Source organism: Hypanus sabinus, chromosome 1 (genome assembly GCF_030144855.1).
Source record: "Hypanus sabinus isolate sHypSab1 chromosome 1, sHypSab1.hap1, whole genome shotgun sequence".
NCBI classification, from domain to species: domain Eukaryota; kingdom Metazoa; phylum Chordata; class Chondrichthyes; order Myliobatiformes; family Dasyatidae; genus Hypanus; species Hypanus sabinus.
In genome coordinates this window covers 9,256,206-9,278,796 of record NC_082706.1, presented here as the reverse complement: position 1 = coordinate 9,278,796, position 22,591 = coordinate 9,256,206, and the positions used below count along the sequence as shown (strand labels likewise).

General features: G+C 42.4%; 1 long non-coding RNA gene across 2 annotated transcripts; it reads left to right on the top strand.

Annotated features, from left to right (window-relative positions):
- Window positions 1–532: 532 nt before the first annotated feature.
- On the top strand, window positions 533–15,665 carry LOC132391222 (uncharacterized). 2 transcript variants are annotated; one of them, XR_009511127.1, is made up of 4 exons: window positions 533–662; window positions 5,380–5,460; window positions 10,433–10,543; window positions 14,705–15,665. It is a non-coding gene; the product is annotated as an uncharacterized LOC132391222 (long non-coding RNA). The 2 variants fall into 2 exon arrangements; XR_009511125.1 differs by lacking the exon at window positions 533–662 and having other exon boundaries at window positions 2,750–5,460.
- Window positions 15,666–22,591: the final 6,926 nt, after the last annotated feature.

Sequence of the window (22,591 nt, the reverse complement as noted above, 5' to 3'; positions counted from 1 at the left end):
GGAGTTTCATGCATTCTCTCCACCGCACCACAGGGGTATCCTTCAGTTTCCATTTCAAGTTAAGATTAGTAAATTATGAGCATGCTATGTTGGCACTGGAGATATGGCAACACTTGCAGCCTGCCTCCAGTCCAGTCTGAACACAAACAATGCATTTCACTGTATTTCCATTAAAGTGTGACGTTCACACCATCAGGCTGGAGGCTATCCAAACAGATTGGGGTGTTGCTGCTGCGTCATAGGAGGAGACCCTGGCCTGATACATTGGAATGGGAAGTCAAATTGAACAAACTCAATGAGTGAGCCTCCACAACTCCAAACTCAAGAATTCTAAAAGTTCACCACACAGTAGTTTTTTTTTCCCTAACTTTCTAAATCCCCACAGTAGGATCACCAGTGTAAGTGAAATTTTTATAGCTGGATTTCTCCATTATCGCAATTATACATTATAAAGATCGAAGTTGCACTGATAAAATCTGTAGCCTATCTAATACAAATCCCTCCACAATCCAGAACTTTTGTATGAACAGCGGGATATCATATCTTGTGATGCATGTGACAGCATTGCGCAACATCTCAGACAGGCTCAGAAGAGTGGTTCAGAAGTGAAGACACTGCTGGAGAAAGGTTGCAGCTCCTGGTCTGGAACCCAACGTTCTCTGGTGAGTTAATGGGGATGTGAAAGTGTACGTTTGGGCTCCAACAGCAATGATGCCAGAAATTCATCTTCACTCAGAATTTCAATAAAATAATTTGTTTTTAAAGGTGTCCTGCAAATGTTCAAACACCTCCAGATTCTGCCCTTCCAGGGTGACTGGTGGAGATGCTGGGTTTGGTAGATGCGTGTGCGACACTCATGTTAAGAGTGAGTCAGGACATTGAAATGTCTGGTTACATTTTCCCAAAATGTATTTGTTCAGCAAGAAGTCATGGATGGAAGATCCATCCCAGCTTCTCCAAGGCTCTCACAAGCCAGTCTTCTGATGCTTTAGATATCAAGACACAACTGATAACTCGGAAAATAGAAAAGGCTTTCAAATTAGACAACGTCCCAGCGGTAGAACTGAAAGTCTGCTAACTTGAATAGCCGCATCTCTAACCCTATTTCCATATTCAACTACTAAACTACTAATATGCACAATTGCCTAGGAAGTCCTTTTAATAAAAAGGCAAGAAAATCCAATCTAATCACTGCCTAGTAGGTTCACTCTGAGTTCTCCACAGAGACTCAGAAGGAGAATTCAACAGCATTTTTCAGCAAACTGGACTCACCAACATTCAGATTGGGTTTCACAAGGACTTCACAAGCCGATACTGAGCTTGTCCAGAGAGCTGAATTAGAAACAATCTTCCATTGTAATGCCACAAGACATCGCAAAATGAGGCCATGCAGTCTGTTGGGTCTACTTTGACATTTTCCTGGCGTGACTGTGGCTGGCAGGATGATCTCTCCTGGCTTGTGAATTGATGTAGTGGGGATTGGAAAAGCCAGCAAAGGAGTATCAGTAATTCCCAAACCTTCCCTGCGGTCTCCATACAGGAGCCTGCTGGTCAGAAGGATACTTGCTGCAGGATGGACAATGTTTAAATACATGTGGAACTGCCAAAGCTAATGAAGCAGTCTGTACAGGAGATCTCCACAATCTATAAAATGCAATTCAGTTACGCACCCTGGCTACTCTGACAGTGCCACCCAAACCTGCATCTCCACTGACCTAGGAGGCCAAGGTGCCTGAGGACGTCTGGCTTGGAAATACTGCCAGTCCTTCATTGTTACTGCCTTTGAACACCCTGCCCAACTACATTGTGGGAGTACTGACCTAAAATAAAACCAGCCATGATCAAATAGACTTGATTGGCTGAATGACCTAATTCTGTTCTGGTCTTATGGTCTTGCCAGAGGAACTTTAGCACTTAAAAGAAGGGACAAGCAGTAAGTGTTAACCTTGCATCCACTCCCTGATTACAGAAAATATTTGTGCAACAGAGTGAAATGACTGTTAAAATTGAGAAGAAATCAAAAGTAGGTAGGAAGTCTCAAAGTGAAGTCTGGGCCCAGAGTGAATTGTTAGGCCTCATGGTCTAGGCCCAGAGCCTTTTGCTGCAGTGGTACCTGGGTCCTAATGTGAGGTATGATCTGCTGGCCCAGGTAAACTGGAAAGACAGGGTGTCAGAATTGGAGGGAGAGCCAATTTTGCTCATTCTTCTGCGATGTTCACTCCTCTCTCCATGGCGCTGAGGATATGAGACTGCCCTGGCTGCTGTGTTTCATGAAGATTTGTCCCACTAATACATAGGTGTCAAACACAAGGCCCGCGGGCCATATCCGGCCCGCGAGATCATTTTAGATAGATCTATTATTTTAATTATTAATGGCCCGGCGATAACACACGAACTACAGATCCCATAATGGAGCGCAACAGCTGCCGATAGGCTACCCGGGAACATTCCAGCATCAAGCGCAATTCTGAAGTCAAAGCTAACCCCTAACAATGGCGAAGAGAAAAGTTGATTCTGAAAAAAAGAGTCTTTCAAAACCGATGGGTTGCTGAGTATATGTTTACTGACATTGCCGGTAAACCCGTGTGTCTTATTTGTGGAGCTAATGTGGCTGTAATTAGGGAATTTAATCTCAGACGGCACTACGAGACCAAACATCAGGATAAGCTGAAAAACCTGAACGCAGAGCAGAAGCTAGATTCAGACATTCCTTATCATACAGAGGTGCGTTGGCTGAGTCGGGGAGAAGTTCTCGATAGAGTTTTTAAGCTCAACAGGGAAATCTGTCAGTTCATGGACAGTAAAGGAAAAGACTGCACAGTTTTGCGGGATGAAAAGTGGAAATGTGAGTTGGCGTTTCTGGCTGACATAACAACACATCTCAGCGTCTTAAACCTTCAGCTCCAGGGACGTGACCGCATGATCACTGACATGTATGATGCAGTGAAGGCATTTCAAGTGAAGCTGCTCCTATGGGAGACACAAATGCACCAGTGCAACTTGCCTCATTTTCCCTGTTGCCAAGTAATGTTGAACCAGGTCGGCGCAATGATGTTCCCAAATGCGCACTTTGCTGATAAACTGAGCGCACTTCGCACTGAGTTCGCACGGCGCTTTGGTGACTTTGAAGCTCAAAAAATTAATTTCGAGCTGCTTCGCAACCCATTTGCCGTCGACGTGGAAACTGCACCTGTACAGATTCAGATGGAGCTGTTAGGGCTGCAGTGTAATGGGACACTAAAGGCAAAGTATGACACTGCAGGGCCCGTACAGTTTATTCGCTCCATTCCTGAAGCAATGCCTCAGCTCCGTCTACATGCGGCTCGAACCTTGTGCATGTTTGGTAGCACATATCTGTGTGAGAAGCTTTTCTCAGTGATGAAGATTAACAAAACATCACACAGGAGTCGTCTCACTGATGAACACCTGCAGTCCATCCTGAGAATCTCCACAACACAGAACCTTACACCAAACCTAAACGAACCTATTGCCAAGAAAAGATGCCAAGCATCCAGCTCTGACAAAACGGCATAAGAGCAAAGAAAACTGAGTGTTTTGATTTGTTGTTGTTTTAACTTTTGCTGAAAAGCACAAATTTTATTTATATTTTCAGGGTTTTTTTGCAGCATGCTCATATTTCTAACTTGTATAATACAGGAGCTATTTTTATGGAGAGCAAAATATTTAAGTTATTTAAAGTTTTAGTTTATTTTTTCTGGAATAGTATTCCTGTCTGTTTTTATTCATATTTATGTTCAAAAAATGTTTAGTTTTAGTGTGTTCAATAAACGTTTATCCTGTTCGGCCCGCGACCTAAAGTGTGCTTTGAGTTTTGGCCCCATGTGCAATTGAGTTCGACACCTCTGCGCTAATATGATGAACTGAGACTGAGGCTTTGGGCCTAGTCCGGGCTGCTCCAAGGATTTGGATCTAAGGACTCAACTTGATTCGAAATGTTCTTGCTCGCTCCTATTGTTTGCATGAATTGTTTGTTTTTCCTTTCTCTATGCATCGGGTGTTGGTCTTTTTTTAATCGGGTTATTTCAGGTATTTTGCTTTGTGGCTGTTTGTAAGCAGACAAATCTCGAGGTTGTATAATTTTTACATTCTTTGATAATAAATGTACTTTGAAACTTCTTTATAGGAAGGATGTGGACCTTTGGAGAGCGGAGAGGGTGCAGAAAGGATTTACCAGGATGATGCCTGGACCAGAGGAAATGTCATATGAGGATAGGTTGGGTGAGCTAGGGTTTTTCTCTTTGGAGTGAAGGAGGATGAGAGGTGACTTGCTAGAGGTGTGGAAGATGGTGAGAGGTACACATCAAGTGGATTGCAAGAGACTTTTTCCTAGGGTGTAAATAGCTAATACAAGGAGGCATAATTTTAAGCAGATTAGAGGAAAATATAGGAGAGGTAACATCTATATTTTTTTACACAGAGAGTGGTGAGTGCATGGAATGCTCTGCCAGAAGTACTGGCAGTGGCAAGTACATTAGGGGCATTTAAGAAACTCAGGTAAGGAGCCATTTGGGATGTCAGAGCAGATGCGGGTTCGGAGATGCAGACCTGGCTGCAGAGCATTTTACTGCCTGCTACTCCAAGGCATCGAAGTTGGTGCGCAAAGGTGGCATACGGTATAACGGTAGGAGATTGTCTCGGATATTTCACTCTCTATTGGGCAATGATAATGTAGGCTGCCACAGCCTTTTGCCCTTGTCTGGTGGCGTGACAGGCGACATGGGAGCTGTGCAGCCTCCATGTAGTGAGGACTAAGCCTCAATGATCAGGCTTGCCTGCTGCTGCTGGACCAGGTGAGAAGACGTGTGAGTGTTGTAGTGTGGCATCCGAGCTTGGCTGGGGACTGGCCTCTCCCGTTAGTGCCACTCTCCTGTGTTCGAGCAATGGAGTAACAGGCTGGACTCCGTGCGTTTGTGGACTGCTGGGAGACTGTACCATCAGAGTCTTGGACTATCTATATTTTCTTAAATGAATATGCTTTTTTGCTTGCTATTTTGTGTGTTTGCACCTTGGCCTCAGAGGAACATTGTCTCATTCAGCTGTATCTATGTTTGTTTGAATGATAACTAGAGATGATTTGATTTGATTTTGATTAGGAACTCTAGATAGGCACATGAATGATAAAAAAATGATTATGTAGGAGGTAAAGGTTAGATTGATCTTAGAGTAGGTTAAAAGATCGGCACAACAATGTGGGCTGAAGTGTTCTATGTAATACTTACCCATGCTCATCTGTAACTGTCTCATTTTGCTTTCTGGTAGTTGGTGTACACTGTACTGATGGTAAGAACAATGTACAGCAGAATTTGTTACTTCTACCTGGATGGAACTGATTTTCTTTGTTTGCTTTGGTCTTCTCAGTGTGAAAACTTCGTTCAATCTTACAAAAAAGAGCTTAGCAAATTGCTTCAAAAGTCCCAGGAGGAAAAGGACATTTGTTGGGTAAGTTTAAATGATATCCTTCAGGTATTCTCCACGTTTGCAAAGAGGGATATTTAGTAATTATTGTTCAGATATTTCTTTATGGAAATGTTTAGTTGAAACAACGACTGCTTGCATTCACCATTATGAATCGTGAGACTGGTAGGTGATAATATGGAGGGAGCACAGGGGTCTTTGCTGCATGACAAGGTACGTAAGCTGCTGATTCTGTCTGCTGTGGCCCACACTAATTTGGGCTGTTTAAAATATCGCAGGTAGTTAATGTTATTATTCCACGAGGATGTATCCCCCTTATTTTACAAAATGCCTTTGGAATTACAAATGGGCATGATTGATCCATTTGGAAAGCTAAAAAATCTGCAGATACTGGTAGTTAATAATATAGTTAATAGTGTAGTTAATAAAATGTAGTTAATAGTTGTGTTTGATGTCAGCAAATTGTTGCTGTACTTCACCAACGCCATCTTAAACTGGAACACGGCTACCTCAACTGCATCTCCTCCCATCTTGCTTCCCTCTGATGGCTCCATTCACCTGTTCTTAACCAAGGAAACTTACCCACCCGTGCTTCCATATCCACAGCTTCCTTCCCCTAGGGTCAACTACATCTGTTACATTTCCTCCTTTTGTGCTTTTACACCCTCTCCCCTCCCCACACCAAAAATGGTTTCCCTGTCCACTTTGCAATGGTTTCCTGGTAATTTCCATTACCTCGGATGTCATGTTATCAAGAGACATCACCTTCCCATCCAGCATTCCAAAGGGATCATTCTTAACATAGTGGTTTATTCATCCACCTCCTGTCCTATTCACACCATTTTCCCTACAGCTGCAGGAAAAGTAACCCCTATCCATCTACTTCCTTCCTCACCAAAGGCCCCAGACATTCCATCCACAAGGGAGTGATTCCCATTTCCTTCCCCCAGACTTTGCTCATTGGGTGCTCACATTGTGGTTTCCTGTATATTGAAGAAAGCAAAGATGAATTGGCTGACCACTTCAGAGAACACGTCTGAGACGTCTGTAAGGACATCCTGAATTTCCGGCTGATTATTGCTTTAATTCTCCATCCTGCTCCAACTCTGAACTCTCTGACTTTGCCTTCATTTCTCCAATGTAACCCAACATAATCTTGGGGAAAAGAACCTTATTTTCCCATAGCTGTGCTACAGTCATCAGGGCTGAATATTGAATTCAACAATTTCAGGTAGCCAGCCAATATAGTTTGTGTCAAGACTGGCCAGTTGTGATGCGGCTTCATCAAATATAACATTTAATTCAAATTTCAAAGTAAGTGTATTATCATTGTGCAAATGTTAGCATGTACTCGCAAACACGAGAAGGGCTGCAAATGCTAAAAATTCAAAGCAACACACACAAAGTGCTGGAGGAACTCAGCAGGTCAGGCAGCACCTATGGAAAAGAATAAAGAGTCGATGTTTACTCTTTTCCATAGATGCTGAATTCCTCCAGCATTTTGTGAGTATTACCTTGATTCATTTTCTGACAGGCATTTACAGAAAAAAAAAGACATAATCAAATTTTACAAAAAGCTATCCATAAACAAAGGCCAGCTATAAACCAATAAGTAAAAGAAGATAAACTGTGCAAATAAAATTATAAAGAGCCCTTGAAAGTTATAGAATCAGTTAGGAGCAGTAGAGAATTTCTCACATTGATTTCTATCTTATGTCTAGATGGCCCATTATAGGAAGGATGTAGAAGCTTCAGAGAGGGTACAGAGATTTACCAAGACATTGCCCAGATTAGAGAGCAGCCTTATGAGAATATGTTGAGCTAGCTAGGGATTTTCTCTTTGGAGAGGAGGATGAGAGGTGAAATGATAAGATGCATAGATTTAGTGGACAACCAGACTTTCCGAGGTGGTGGGGGGGGGGGGGGTAGTTGGGAATAAGCTAATATAAAGGAATCAGAATCAGGTTTTTTACCAACAGCATGTGTCATGAAATTTGTTAACTTAGCAGCGGCTGTTCAATGCAATACATAATGTAGAAGAAGAAAAATAATAATAATACTTAATATAAAGTAAATCAATTACAGTATACATATATTGAATAGATTAAAAATTGTGCAAAAACAGAAATTGTATTTATTTTTAAAAGTAAGGTAGTGTTCATAGGTTCAATGTCCATTTAGGGATCGGATGGCAGAGGGGAAGAAGCTGTTCCTGAATCACTGAGTGTTTGCCTTCAGGCTTCTATCTCTCCTACCTGATAGTAACAGTGAGAAAAGGGCACGCCCTGGCTACTGGAAGACCTTAATAATGGACGCTGCCTTTCTGAGACACCGTTCCTTGAAGATGCCCTGGGTGCTTTGTAGGCTGGTACCCAAGATATAGCTGACTAAATTTACATCCCTCTGCAGCTTCTTTTGGTCCTGTGCTGTAGCCCCCCCACCCCACCCCCCATACCAGACAGTGATGCAGCCAGTCAGAATGTTCTCCACGGTACATCTGTAGAAGTTTTTGAGTGCATTTGTTGATGTACTAAATCTCTTCAGACTTCTAATGAAGTATAGTTGCTGTCTTGCCTTCTTTATAACTGCATCGATATGTCGGGACCACGTTAGATCCTCAGGAATCTTGACACCCAAGAACTTGAAACTGCTCAGTCTCTCCACTTCTGATCCCTCTATGAGGATTAGTCTGTGTTCCTTCATCTTACACTTCCTGAAGTCCACAATCGGCTCTTTTGTCTTACTGACGTTGAGTGCCAGGTTGTTGCTGTGATACCACTCCACTGGTTGGCATATCTCCATCCTGTACACCCTCTCGTCACCACCTGAGATTCTACCAACAATGGGTGTATTTATATTATTATATTATATTATTTATATAAATTCAGCAAATTTATAGATGGTATTTGAGCTATGCCTAACCACACGGTCATGTGTATATAGAGAATAGAGCAGTGGGCTAAGCACACACCAGAGGCCCAGGTTCTGTAACTTCTCAATCAAGATTGTGGGAATGATGGTATTAAATGCTGAGCTGTAGTCAATGAACAGCACACTGACATAGGTAGTTGTGTTGTCCAGGTGGTCTAAAGCCGTGTGCAGAGCCATTGAGATTGCATCTGCCATTGACCTATTGTGGCAATAGGCAAGTTGCAGTGGGTCCAGGTCCTTGCTGAGGCAGGAGTTCAGTCCAGTCATAACCAACCTCTCAAAAGTATTTCATCACTGTATATGTGAGTGCTACTGGGTGATAGTCATTAAGGCCGCTCACGTTATTCTTCTTAAGCACTGGTAAAATTGTTTCCTTTTGAAGCAAGTGGGAACTTCCGCCCAAAGCAGTGAGAGGTTTAACTTTAAGGTTTAAGGAGGAAAGTATAGGAGGTAAATTATTTTACCAATGTTGAGTGCATGGAACACGATGCCTGGGGTTCTGCTAGAAGCAGATTCATTTGGGACATTTAAGATGGATGATGGAAAAATTGAATGCTGTATGGGGAAGGAATGGTTAGATTGATTTTGTCATAAGTAAAAGGGTCAGCACAACATGATAAGCCGAAGGACCTGTACTGTTTTAAGTTCCAATGTTCCAAATCTTATTGTCCCAGCACATACTTTTGTCTGCCATTCCCTTTATTTACCTCAGTTCACATCTACAAACAGGTGAGCGACAATCAACAAACTGTGTCCACGGTCATTCTGCTCTCTACCCTTTGTTCTCTCAATAGGTTCAATAGGTACATTTATGTCAGAGAAATGTATTCAATATACATCCTGAAATTCTTCTTCTTTGCGAACGTCCACGAAAACAGAGGAGTTCCTCAAAGAATGAATGACTGTTAAATATTAGAACCCCAAACGCCCCTGAGCCCAACACCAAGCACTCAAGCATGCAGCAAAGCATCAATAAAGACACAGACTTGCAGTACCCCAAAGACAACTCATTTGCCTGGTAATTTGATCTCTCTCTCTCTCTCCCTAATAAGAGAAAAAGACAGGCTCACCTTTCAGGCCATGTCCTTGAGATATTGAAAAGCAGCCAGTTTTAAGCCCTGAGAGCAGGTCCCATTCCCACAGAGAACCAAAGTCAGAGAGTAACTCCGGGCCAGAGTCTTCAGAAGAACCTTGAAAAGAGAAAAGAGAGATATCAAAGATATAAATGTTTCTGAAGATGCAAACAAAGGAGTCGCCACTTAGCACCATCTTGACTTCACTCCATTATTTTCCCAGTTGTTCTCTAATTAAATTACACTTGCTTCCAAACCTTTACTAGTTTCGGCGAAAAGTAATTTTAATCAACCTGAAGTGATAGTTTTGTTTATTTCTTCAGCTGCTGAATATTTCCAGCATGATCTTTTGGAGTTGTACAAACCCATAATGGTTCAAAGTAATTTTAACTAGTGTAATGTTGCACATTTAGAACCACAGAATACTACAGCACAGGCCCTTCAGCCCTCCATGTTGTGCCGACCCATATAATCCTTTAAAAAAAGTACTAAACCCACACTACTCCATAACCCTCTATTTTTCTTTTATCCATGTGCCTGTCCAAGAGGCTCTTAAATACCCCTCACACAAAATGCTGGTGGAACTCAGCAGGCCAGGCAGCATCTATAAGGAGAAGCACTGTTGACGTTTCAGGCCGAGACCCTTCGTCAGGACTACGGTCTCAGCCCGAAATGTCGACAGTGCTTCTTCTTATAGATGCTGTCTGGCCTGCTGTGTTCCACCAGAATTTTGTGTGTGTTGTTGTTTGAATTTCCAGCATCTGCAGATTCCCTGCTCTTTAAATACCCCTAATGTTTTAGCCTCCACCACCATCCCTGGCAAGTCATTCCAGGCACTCAGAACCCTCTGTGGAAAAAAAAACTTACCCCTGATGTCTCCCCTAAACTTCCCTCCCTTAATTTTGTACATCTGCCCTCTGGTGTTTGCTATTGGTGCCCTGGGAAACAGGTACTGACTATCCACCCTATCTATGCCTCTGATTTACTGATAGGAACTGGACCTCTGTGTAAGGAAACAGACTGTACGACAGTTTGGACTGACTGCATGTGCTTTGGGATCAAGGTACTGGTGTAAGAACCGACATACAGCCACCAAGTGTCGTGTAAGTAAACGTCATTTTTTGATGTGATACAGGAATAGTGTTAGCAGCCAGAGATAAAAAAGAAGACAGTGGGTGACAAACAGATCTGATTGTTTATTTTTCCTTCTGGAGTATTACACTGAACCAACAAAACTGGGATCCAAGAGCCTGCCTTTCACACTGTGGTCACATCCAACTTAAAGACCTTAATATAATTTATACCAATATCAGGGGGGCTGCACTAGAGCCACCATGACTACAACAGGAACAAGGTATTCTGCAACGGTTATTTAGTGATAAAGCGCAGAGTAGGCCCTTCCAGGCACCGGCCCCGCAACCCCACGATCCCAATTAACCCTAACCTAGTTACAGGACAATTTTTGAATGACCAATTAACCTACCTGCTATGTCTTTGGAATGTGGGAGGAAACCGGAGCAACTAGGGAAACCCCACATATTCCATGGGGAGGACATACAGAGACAGGACAGCTCTGGAAATGAACTTTGGAATGCATCGAGCTGTAATAGTGTCATGCTTACCACTACACTATCGTGACATCAGACAGATAATGTATTATTTACTCTTTTCCAATGAAGCCCAATGCAATCTCAGGGAACAGAACCTCATTCTTCCACAAGTGTGTTACAGTTATCAGGAACAAAGATCAAGGAACGAATGCGCAGGCGCATGGATGCCAGTGAGTTAGACCAGCAGGAGTGTTTAACAGGAAATGATTATTGCTTCGGTGGTTTGATCGAGGAACAACTGAAAGCGTATGAATGTCAATGAGTTAGACCAGCAGGAACAGTTTTAAAATAAGACAGCTTTATAGAGCGGGAGACAGAGTAGAGGGAGTCAGAATAGGAGGGCTTTGGCTCAACAGGGCTTCAGCAATAACAGGTTGAGGCAAGGTAAGTTACTTGTGAAGAATAGGAATAGAAAGTATGTCTGTGAGGCCGGTGTTCTGTACTGGGATGTGTTCAGATGTGGGATGTCCGGGAGACTGCCAGCATCCTGGACGGCGAGATCTGTGTCAGGTGCGTCGAGCAGCAGCTCCTTAGGGACCGTGTTAGGGAACTGGAGATGCAGCTCCATGACCTTCGTCTGATCAGGGAAAGTGAGGAGGTAATAGGAGCTATGGGCAAGTAGTCACACCGGGGCCTTAGGAAACCGATAAGAGGGTAACAGTCAGGAGAGGGAAGGGCAAGAGTCATATACTGGAGAGTACCCCTGTGGCTGTCCCCCTTTACAATAAGTACTCCTGGACTTCCCACATCTGACCTGGGGGAAGCAGCAGTGGCTGAGACTCTGGCACAGAGTCTGGCCCTGTGGCTCAGAAAGGTAGGGAAAGGAAGATTATGGCAGAAGTGATAGGGGACTCTATAGTTAGGGGGTCAGTCAGGCAATTCTGTGGACGCAGGAAAGAAACACGGATGGTAGATTGCCTCCCAGGTGCCAAGGTCCAGGATGTTTCTGATCATGTCCACGATATCCTGAAGTGGGAAGGTGAACAGCCAGAGATCGTGGTACATGTTGGTACCAACAACGTAGGTAGGAAAAGGGAGGAGATCCTGAAAACAGACTACAGGGAGTTAGGAAGGAAGTTGAGAAGCAGGACCTCAAAGGTAGTAATTTTGGGATTGTTGCCTGTGCCACATGACAGTGAGTATAGGAATAGACTGAAGTGGAGGATAAATGCGTGGCTCAGGGATTGGAGAAGGGGGCAGGGATTCAGATTTTTTGATCATTGGAACCTCTTTTGGGGCAGGCGTGACCTGTACAGAAAGGACAGGTTGCACTTGAATCTGAGGGGGCTAATATCCTGGCAGGGAGGTTTGCTTAAGCTATTGGGGAGAGTTTAAACTAGAATCACTGGGGGGTGGGAACAGAACTGAAGAGATGGAGGAAGGGGTGGTTTGCTCACAAATAGAGAAAGCTTGTAGACAGTGTGAGAGGGAGGATAGGCAGGTGATAGAGAAGGGATTCGCTCAGACTGATGGTTTGAGATGTGTCTATTTTAATGCAAGGAGTATCATGGACAAAGCGGATGAGCTTAGAGCATGGATCGATACTTGGAGCTGTGATGTTGTGGCCATTACAGAGACTTGGATGGCTCAGGGGCAGGAATGGCTACTTAAGAGTTCAAGGCTTTAGATGTTTCAGAAAGGACAGGGAGGAAGGCAAAAGAGGTGAGGGCAGGGTATTGTTGATCAGAGATAGTGTTACGGTGGCAGAAAAGGAGGAAGTCATGGAGGTATTGTCTACTGAGTCTCTATGGGTGGAAGTTAGGAACAGGAAGGGGTCAATATCTCCACTGGGTGTTTTTTTTATAGATCACCCAATAGTAACAGGGACATCAAGGAGCAGATAGCGAGATAGATTTTGGAAGGATGCAATAATAACCAGGTTGTCACGGTAGGAGATTTTAATTTCCCCAATATTGATTGGCATTTCCCTAGAGCAAGGGGTTTAGATGGGGTGGAGTTTGTTAGGTGTGTTCAGGAAGGTTTTCTGACACAATATGTAGAAAAGCCTACAAGTGGAGAGGCTGTACTTGATTTGGTATTGGGAAATGGACCTGGTCAGGTGTCAGGTGTCTCAGTGGGAGAGCATTTTGGAGATAGTGACCACAATTCTATCTCCTTTACCATAGCATTGGAGAGGGACAGGAACAGACAGGTTTAATTGGAGTAAGGGAAAATATGAAGCTATTTGGCAGGAATTTGGAAACCTAAATTGGGAACAAATTTTCTCAGAGAAATGTACGACAAAAATGTGGCAAATGTTCGGGAGATATTTGTGTGGTGTTCTGCATTGGTACATTCCAATGAGACTGGGAAAGGATGGTAGGGTACAGGAACCATGGTGTACAAAGGCTGTTGAAAATCTAGTCAAGAAGAAAAGAAAAGCTTATGAAAGGTTCAAAAAAACTCGGTAATGTTATGAATCTAGAAGATTATAAGGCTAGCAGGAAGGAGTTTAAGAATGGAATTAGGAGGGCCAGAAGGGGCCATGAGAAGGCCTTGGCAGACAGGATTAAGGAAAACCCCAAGGCATACTACAAGTATGTGAAGAGCAAGAGGATAAGTTGTGAGAAAATAGGCCCAATCAAGTGTGACATTGGAAAAGTGTGTATGGAGCCAGAGGAAATTGTGGAGGTACTTAATGAATATTTTGCTTCAGTATTCTCTACAGAAAACGATCTTGGTGATTGTAGGGATGACTTACAGTGGAATGAAAAGGTTGAGCTTTTAGACATTAAGAAAAAGGATGTGCTGGAGCTTTTGGAAAGCATCAAGTTGGATAAGTCACTGTGATCCTTCCTTGGGTAGGGAAACTGAACCTGTATGTAATTCAAATGCAGTCTCACCAGGGATCTAAATAATTAGAGGAAGACATCTCTATACTTGTACTCTGACTTTTTTTTCGCTGTGGGCTAAAGTAACATTTATCTTAATTACTCGGTATGCCCTCACGTTAACTTCTTGTGTTCTTTCACAAAAGAAAAGTTAGGAGGGGTAGTAGGACACTCCATTTCTCAAGCCTGCCCCACCGTTCACTATGATATATGCCCGCCTCAACTCCTTTTCTGTGCCATTTTCTTGATCTTTCAGATACACCTTGCAGTTATCTCTCTACTTAAAAAAACACATTTCCATATGCAGCCAAAATGGTGACAAGACACAGTAGCATAGCACAGTAGCATAACAGTTATCCTAATGCTACTACAGTGCCAGTGACCCAGATTCAATTTCACCATTGTCTACAAGGAGCTTGTACATTCTCTTCATGACTGCGTGAGTTTACTCCAGGTGTTCTGGTTTCCCCACATTCCAAAGACCTGCTGGTTACTAGATTAATTGGGCGTATGGGTGCAATTGGACAGCATGGGCTCATTGGGCTGGAAGGGTCTGCTACCATGCCGTATCGCTAAATAAAATTAACAAACATAGAAACGTAGAAAACCTACAGCAGAATACAGGCCCTTCGGCCCACAATGCTGTGCTGAACATGTACTTAATTCAGAAATTACCTAGGGTTACCCATAACAGGTTATAATCAATCTAGAGGAACTTAACAAAAATGTAAGCAATTTTAAAGATCAGGTGCTTGTAAAATGAAAGAGTATTATGAATTTGATAATACAAAAATATCTTATTTCTATTTGGATTTTTTTTTAGGCTGTTGATTACTGTAAGAGACGCCGCTGGAAACAGGGCTAATTTCATATCACTGGTGGAAGGCAACAGAAATTGAATACTTAAAAAAATGCAAAGGCTCTTCCTTTAGTACCAGTTAAATGATGATTCTGCTTGTGTGTTTGCATGTTTCCTTTAAGCAATTTTGTGTTGCTGCAGCTTGTGCATTCAATGCAATCTCTTTTATTGTGAGATGTTACAGAGACGAGATTATTGGTAATCCTTTACTTCCATCGAATCAACATTGCCAGATGCCATATACGCAGAGTTTCAATGACAAATATTGATTGGGGTTTTGATTTCATCAACTGTAAAAATTCAGCAGACTAAAGTGCTTTAAGATCATGTTCTGTTTCTTAAATAAGCTTTTAGAGTTGTGGTTCATTCTCGTACCCTTCAATATCTGGCTGCTGAACCTGCCTCAAGTAGTCAGTCATACAAGGCTCAACACTTCCCTGCTGTAGAAGGCATCATAAACAAATCAACTTGAGAACACAGCCTTTCCTACCCAAACAAAACATGACACCACAGCAGATATATCAACACAGCCCTGTGGTCAGCCCTTCCATCATTTGAGGTTCCTATATGCAAACATTTTCCTCAAAGTGGAGTCCAGTGACCCAGAGGGACAAAATTGGTACTCTGGAAGATCACAATGGTAATCCATGTGTGGAGCCAAAACAGATGGAGGAAATCTTAAATGCATTTTTTGCATCTGTACTTACTCAGGGGATGAATACAGAGGCAAAGCAACATCAACTTTATGGACCCTGTACAGATTACAGAGGAGGAGGTGTTTGCTACCCTGAGGCAAATCAGGGTAGATAAATCCCCAGGGCCTGACAAGATGCTCCTTCAGACCCTACGGGAGGCAATTGCGGAAATTGCCAGAGCCCTTGCAGAGATATTTTAAAAAGGGAACATGAGGAGAAACTTCTTCACTCAGAGGATTGTGCGAGTGTGGAATGAGCTGCCAGCACAAGTGGTGCATGCAAGCTCAGTTTCAATGTTTAAGTGAAGTTTGGATGGGTACATGGATAGTAGGGCTATGGAGGGCTTTGGTCCCGGTACAGGATGGAAGTAGGCAGTTTAAGTGGTTTCAGCATGAACCAGTTGGGCCAAAGGGCCTGTTTCTGTTCTGTACTTCTCTATGATTTGATGTCAAAACACAATGCCATAGCAAAATGTCAACACAACCCAACAGTCAGCTTCTTCCTCATTTGACTTTCCTATAAGGAATCCATCTTCCCCGCAATAGAACGCTGGCCAGTGACCCAGATTTTAACCTAAACCTCCGACCGTTTGGAGGTTACATGTTCCTGCTGTGACCATGTGGCTTTTGCTCAGGTGCTGTTAGTTTCCTTCCACATCCCACAGATGTTCAGGTTTGTAGGTTGAAGTCCCCAGTAAACTGTCCCTAGTAGAATCTGAGGAGAATAACAACAGGATTGTGTAGGGTTCATGCAAAGATGTACTCTATAGTTGAGACAGACTTGGGATGTCAATGGCCTGCTGCCTTGTTCTGTGTGACTGTGCAACTCTGAACTATAAAACTATAAATTTAATTAGTTTTCCATTATCCAAAGTGTGCCAGGGTAAGGGTATGCACAAAACAAACAGTTCCCTGAGGACCAAATCCTGATCAAATAAGATTGTCGATCACCACCATCCGGGCTTGTACATTTGTTAGACACAAAGTAAAAGCTATATCTGCAGAAAGCAAGGAATTGGAACTAGCAATAGAGAAGTAGATTAAAAAATATATATATAATAATGCCAAATGCTTAAAAATATACACACATATGGCATTACTCTTCAGGTGGCTAAGGCTTGTTCAGTTATATCAACAACGCAGCATTCATACTGACACCAATTGCTCAATGCTTAAACAATTCTGAAAATTTTATTTACCCTGGTTGACAGAAATGAGCTGAAAGGTAGGAAGCAGACAGGGAAATATTTCAGTGATATAATTTTTATAAAATAGAGCAAGAGTAAAAATTATTTCAACCAATCCAAAAAACACCCCAAATCCCCAGACCACCCTCCTTCAGTGTTCAGGACTGACCAAAGGTCTTACGCAGTTGAATCCACTCAAAAACATTTTACAAAATTAAGACCTGGGAATCACACACTGATGTTTCCAGCCTGAAACAAGACAAACAGCCAGTTTCTGCAACCTGGAATGGTTGTAAAACACAGTAAATTATCTCTCTTCTCAGCTCTGCAACATTTGAAACATCAGCCAGAATGCTTGAACAAAATAAGGCAAGGTCATAACAAAAATACAGTGAGTTCTGCAACATCCTATGGGAATCATTGTCAGTGTTCCAGCGAACAGAACGCAAGGACAAAAGTGAAGAGAACAGTTGATTAGATCAGTTGGTGCCATTTCCAGGCAAATTAAATAATTGCTGCTGTTGCATGGCACTCTGTCAAATGAGACTCATTCCATCAAAATAGTCATGGCAATACCTCCAGGTAGCAGGATCTGAGTTACTGTACTCCCTTCACAAGTCAGTAGTGAACTTCCTGTTCTTTCCTTTAGACATGCAGCAGCAGAGGTGGGAAATCACTTTGCATCAATGACAAATCAGTTCAATCCATATCTGCCGAACACTGGGATATAGTCAGAGTTTGGTTCAGCTATTGCCAACAGCTTCCAGATCTGCTCATGTCAAGGCTGCGATAATCATGTGTCAGCTGATTCTCCCTGTAATTTCTGTTTTTTTAATGTATCACACTGTGCTGCTGCCACAAAGCAACAAATTTCATGACATATGTCAGTGATAATAATTCTGATTCTGATCGTGAACTATGCACCTGAGCAGCAGCATCATACTTTTCCACCCCAATGATTTGTTTGTTTTCAGGTTTATGCAAGGAACCAGGTAAATCACAAGACTATAAGAAATCAGGCCAATTGGCCCATCGAATCTGCTGTGCCATTTCATCATGGCTGATCCATTCTTCCTCAGCCTCAATCTCCTGCCTTCCCCACTTACCCCTTCCTGCCCTGACTAATCAAGAATCTATCAACCTCTGCCTTAAATATACTTAAAAGACTTGGCCTCCATAGCTGACAGTGGCAATGAATTCCAGAGATTCACCTCTGTCTGGCTAATGTAGTTACTTTTCACCTCCGTTCTATTCCTTGTCCTCTGGTCCTAGGCTTTACCACCATAGGAAACACCCACTCCACATCCACTCTATCAAAGACTTTCAACATTCGATAGGTTTCAATGAGAACACTCCTCATTCTTCTGAGTTCCAGTGAATACTGGCCCAGAACCATCAAACACTTTTCATTGACGAGCCGTTTAATCCTGGAATCATTTTCATGAACCTCCTTTGAACCCTCTTCAGTTTCAACACATCCTTTCTAAGAAATGGGGCCCAGAACTGTTCACAATACTCTAAGTGAGGCCTCACCAGTGCTTAAGAAAGAATTAATGTCATATCCTTGCTTTTATATTCTAGTCCTCTTGAAATGAATGCTAACATTGCAATTGCCTTCCTCACCACAGACTCAACCTGCAAATTAACCTTTAGGGAATTCTGCAGAAGGGCCCCCAAGTCCCTTTGCGCCTCTGATTTTTAAATTTTCTCTCCACTGAGGAAATACTGTCCTTTCATTTCTTCTACCAAATTTCATGACCATATACTTCCTGACACAATATTCCATCTGCCACTTCTTTGCCCATTTTTCTAATATGTCGAAGTCCTTCTTAGCCTCTCTACTTCCTCAAAACTACCTTCCCCTCCAAGTTTACAACAAAGTCATCAATTCCATCATCCAAATCATTGACATATAGCGTAAAAAGAATCGGGACAACACACACTAACTCCTGTGGAACATCACTAGTCAACAGCATCAAATCAGAAAAGGCTCCCTTTATTTCAACTCTTTGCCTCCTGCCAATCAGCCACTGCTTTATCCATACTAGAATCTTCCCTGTAATTCTATGGGCTCTTATCTTGTTAAGCAGCCTTATGTATGGTACCTTGTCAAAGGCCTGCTAAAAATCCAAGTACATATCAACCAATTCTCCTTTTGTCTATCCTGCTTGTTATTTTTTCGAAGAATTCCAACAGATTTTTCCTTGAGGAATCCATGCTGACTATGGTCTAATTTATCATGTGAATCCAAGTACCCCAAAAACCTCATCTTTAACAATCGACTCCAACATCTCCCAACCACTGAGGTCAGGGTAACTGGCCTATAATTTCCTTTCTTCTGCCTCTCTCTCTTGAAGGGTGGAGTGACATTTGCCATTTTCCAGTCTTCCAAAACAATTTCAGAATCTAGTGATTCTTGAAAAATCATTACTAATGCCTCCACAATCTCTTCACCCATGTCTTTGAGAACCCTGGGGTGTGCACTATCTGGTCCAGGTGATTTATCTACATTCAGACCTTTCGGTTTCCCAAGAACCTTCTCTCTAGCTTTTGTAACTACACACCCTTCATGCCCCCAATGCCTGGAACTTCCACTGTACTGCAAGTGTCTTCCAGAGAAAAGACTGATGCAAAATACTTATTCAATTCATCCTTATCCCCCATTACTACCTCTTCAGCATCATTTTCCACCGGTCCAATATCCACTCCCACCTCTCCTTTACACTTTAAGTATCTGAGGAAACTTTTTGTATGCTCGATAATATTATTTGCTAGCTTACTTTCATTTTCCATCTTTATCTTCTTAATACCTTCTGTTAGTATTTAAAAGCTTCCTAGTCCTCTAACTTCCCACTAATGTTTATTCTATTATATGTCCTTTCTTTGCCTTTTATGTTGGCTTTGATGTCCCTTGTTAGCCATGGTTGTGTCATCTTGCCTTTAGAATACTTCTTCCTCTTTGGGGTGTAATTATCCTGTGCCTTCCAAAATGTTTCCAGAAATTCCTGCTCTCTGGTGTCATCCCTGCCAATCAATTCTGGCAACTCCTCTCTCATGCCTCTGTAATTTCCTTTACTCCACTATAATACTGATGCATCTGACTTTACCTTCTCCTTCTCAAGTTTCAGGGTGAATTCAATTATATTATTATCACTTGCCCCTAAGGGCTCTTTTAATCTAATCTCTCTAATCAATTCTGGTTCACTGCACAACACCCAATCCAGAATAACTGATCCGCTATTGGGCCCAACCATGAGCTGCTCTAAAAAACCATCTCGGAGGCATTCTAGAAATTCCCCCACTTGGAATCCAGCACCAACCCGATTTTCCCGATCTCCCTGCATATTGAAATCACCCGTGACTATTGCAACATTGCCCTTTTGGCATGCAGTCTCTATCTCCCATTGTAATTTGTAGACCACATCCTTACTACTGATTGGGAGTCTGTATATAACTAGCATCAGAATCTTTTACCCCTGCAGTTCCTTAGCTCTATCCACAATGATTCAACACCTTCTGACCCCTGATCACCTCTTTCTAATGATATAATTTTATTTTTTACAAATAGAGCCATGCCACCCTGTCTGCCTTCCTGGCTATCATTTCGATACAATGTCTGTCAATTTTCTTCACCTTTCACATTGCAACTCATCCTGTTGACTGCAATTTTGCCCCTTCATCAGCCTCACCTTGCTCGGAGTCTGACTACACACTGCCTCTGTTTGTAAACCAACTACCTCATCTTCAGCACTATCACTCCAGTTCCAGTTGCACTGCCAAATGAGTTTAAATCCACTCAATCAACTGAAGTCAACCTGCCCACAAGGATATTGATCCCCCTTAAGTTCAGTCTCCCCGTTTGTATGGGTCATGCCATGCCCAGATGAGATTCCAATTAGACATAAATCTGAATGCACCAGTTCCTCACCCATGCATCCACCTGCCAAATCATCCAATTCTGACCCTCACTGGCAAAGGCAGCAATCCAGAGATTACTTCTTTAGAGGTCCTGTTTCTCAGCTTTCTGCCTAACTTCCTAAAATCTCTCTTCGCTACCTCCTCACCACGTATACCTATATCATTGCTAACAATATGTACCAACACTTCTGAATGCTCACCCTCACCCTTGAGAGAAATAATGGGAAGAAGCAACGCACACACATTGCTGGAGGAACTCAGCAGGCCAGGCAGCATTTATGGAAATAAACAAACAGTCAACGTTTCAGGCCAAGACTCTTCTTCAGTCCTGAAGCCTCAAATAAAGTAATCATTTGTAGCAAGATGTCAATTACTTGTAAATCTTGCCGCTCGTACCACTTCCCTGTACCCTGACAGGAGTGCACAAAAAGTTGGAAGCAGCATAATCTGCAAGGAAGTTACTTATGTAAGCAAAAATTGCACATAGTATCATGTGTCAGGTCAAACAATTAACTGCAGTATTTCCCAGTTTACACACTCAGACCAACCAGTACAGATCTTGAGGTAAGTAATATGAAAATAAAACTTGGACTGGAAATCAAAAAAGAAACACATAAAAAAGTTATAACACATTATGAAGCTATTACAGTCATGTTCATTGATGATGAACCTCCCAACATAACCACGCACATCTCATTTCTTCAAAGACCCTCTATGACAGGAATTTCTGTAGCCAGAGGGTGGTGAATCTGTGGAATTAATTGTCACTGGTGGCTACAGAGGCCAAGTCATTGGGTATATTTTAAGCAGAGATGGATAGATTCTTGATTTCCCTGTGCCAAAGGTTACAGGAGAAAAAGCTTTTAGGCTTGTGGATTATTGGGATTTCTTCTGAGAAAGGTCTGATCTGTACAAAAGGGATGGGCTACATCTGAACCAATATTCTTGTGGGCAGGTTTGCTAGAGCTGATAGGGTGGGTTATAACCAATTTGACAAGGGGATGGGAACTGGAGTGATAGGGCTGAGGACAGAGCTGTTAGTTTACGAGCAGAGGTTGTGTATAGTGAGACTGTCAGGAAGGACAGGCAGATGATAGAGCAAAATTGCAGTCTGTGGGATGGGTTGCAGTGTAACGGACAAAATGGAAAAGTGACAATTACAGGACTGAAGGTGTTACGTTTGAATGCACACAAGATATGGAATAAGACAGATGATCTTTTAGTGCAGTTAATGATTGGCGGGTATGATGCTGTAGGTATCAGAGAATTATGGCTGAAAGAAGGTTGTGGTTGGAAGCCTAATATCCAAGGATATGGAATTTAGAATCTATCAAAAGGACATGCAGGGAGGCAGGGAAGGAGGAGTAGCTCTGCTGGTAAAAAATCAAATCAAATCTTCAGAAAGAGGAGACATAGGATTAGAAGATGTAGAATCCTTTGGGGTAGAGTTAAGTAACTGCAAGGTTAAGAACGATAGGACTGAGGGACTTATTTATAGGCCTCCGAAAAGTAGCCAGAATTTGGTCTACAAATTACAGCAGAAGATAGAAAAAGCATGTCAAAAAGGCAATTTTATGATAGTCATGGGGGATTTCAATATGCAGATAGATTGGGAAAATAAAGCTGATGCTGAATCCCAAGAGAATCCCAATTTGTGGAGTGCCTCCAAAATGGCTTTTTGGAGCAGCTTATGATTGAGTTCCCTAGGGAATCAGCAATTCTGAATGATGTTGTGTAATGAACGATTTGATTAGGGAGCTTAAGATAAGGAACTCTAAAGTAACAGTGATCATAATATGATAGAATTCACCCTGTAATTTGAGAGGAAGAAGCTGAAATCTGGTGTATCAGTATTGCAGTGGAGTAAAGAGAATTACAGATGCATGAGAAAGCAGCTGGCCAAAGTTGATTGGAAGGGGACACTAGCAGGGATGACGGCAGAGCAGCAGTGGCAGGGGTTTCTGAGAGCAAATCAGAAGGCACAGGATAAATACATCCCAAAGAACAGGAAGTATTCTAATGGCAGGTGATGCAACCGTGGCTGACAAGGCA